General features: G+C 39.3%; 1 pseudogene; it reads left to right on the top strand.

The window, feature by feature from the left end:
• Window positions 1-429: 429 nt before the first annotated feature.
• Window positions 430-1,019, top strand: LOC100963783 (annotated as a pseudogene).
• The last annotated feature ends 400 nt before the right edge of the window (window positions 1,020-1,419 follow it).

Raw genomic sequence — 1,419 nt, 5'->3', positions numbered from 1 at the left:
CTTGCCCAAGATTTTATGTCTAGTTAACAGACCAGCCAAGGTTAAAGCCCAGAGATTTCTACTGCAGTCCAGATAGCCAGCAGGCTTCCCAGAGAGACAACATCTGCCTGGGGAGATTTATAACTCCACAAAGACTTTATGTAACAGTGTAATGCTAGCACATTCCAAACACATATTACATAACATGGCTAAACACATATCTTTTATGAAGATAATGAGCTAAAAGTTATTTAAGAGGCCCCTGAAGTTCAACAAATATTCTTGAATGCTCAGGAGTATTAGGCACTATTCCAGATACTTCAGTTTCATTAGTGAACAAATCCAGAAAAAACAACTTATCTTAATTACATTCTAGTGGAAAGAAACAAACATTACACAATAGATACAATAGGTGGGAAAACTGTCTGTTATAAACCGGTAAATGCCATGATGAAAATAAAAGTCGAGGCCCTGGCTGCCACCAACATAGAAACTTTGTGCCGAGTCTCATTCTTAGTGCCCAAACGTCCCAACCTGAAGCTGAAGAAGCGGCCCTGGTTGCACGGGCTGTGATGGTGTACATTCTGGTGGGGGTGTCTGACTTTCTTGTCGCTGGAGGAATAATTTATACTGTTATTGTTAAGCCTCTGTGTGTTGGCTCTATGGCTGAAGAACACGGGCGTCAGAGGCCAGCAGCTTCCTTGGCCTACAGAGTAAACAGACGATATATCATGGAAGGACTTGCATCCAGCTTCCTATTTACAATAGGAGGTTTAGATTTCATAATTGTGGACTGATTCGAGGTACCAAATATTCCAAAACTCAACAGATTTCTTCTTCTATTCACTGGATTCCTCTGTGTCCTACCCAGTTTTTTCATGGTGAGAGTATTGATGAGAATGAAACCGCTGAGCTATCTGATGGGTTACGTGTCTTTTGAGAAGAAATCAGTGGATACTGTATTTGTTCCTCTTAATGGAGTTTTAACATTAAACTCCATTGCAGTAGCAATCCTCCATTATGAAATGTGGGAGGAATGAAAAGCAGCAGTAAAAAAGTAACTAGTGTTAAAGGTTGGACTAGAATTTCTTCTTGGCATCAAAGAAGCTTATCACAGTATTTTTTCCTGCAGACCTATATGATGTACCGACACTATTTAGTAGCATTATCTTCTTAGTTTTTCACTTCTTAAAGTATATTCCGTGTCAACAACTATAATATTGAATGAAGTGATCATATTTTATAACTCCTTTAACATTTTTTGGAGATAACATTTGTGATTTTCAGAAAAAATGTAGAATCAGAGAATGGTTGAGAGAAGAGGTGAGCAATGTAGTTGACACCAGTTGCCCATTAAACAATTTTAAGGGCTGGGCATGGTAGTTTATGCCTGTAATCTCAGTACTCTTGAGAGGCGGGAGGCGGACAGATTGCCTGAGT

The sequence above is a fragment of the Otolemur garnettii genome, unplaced genomic scaffold, assembly GCF_000181295.1.
Source record: "Otolemur garnettii isolate 467f Iridium unplaced genomic scaffold, OtoGar3 scaffold00004, whole genome shotgun sequence".
NCBI classification, from domain to species: Eukaryota; Metazoa; Chordata; class Mammalia; order Primates; family Galagidae; genus Otolemur; species Otolemur garnettii.
This window is presented reverse-complemented; position numbering and strand designations above follow the sequence as displayed.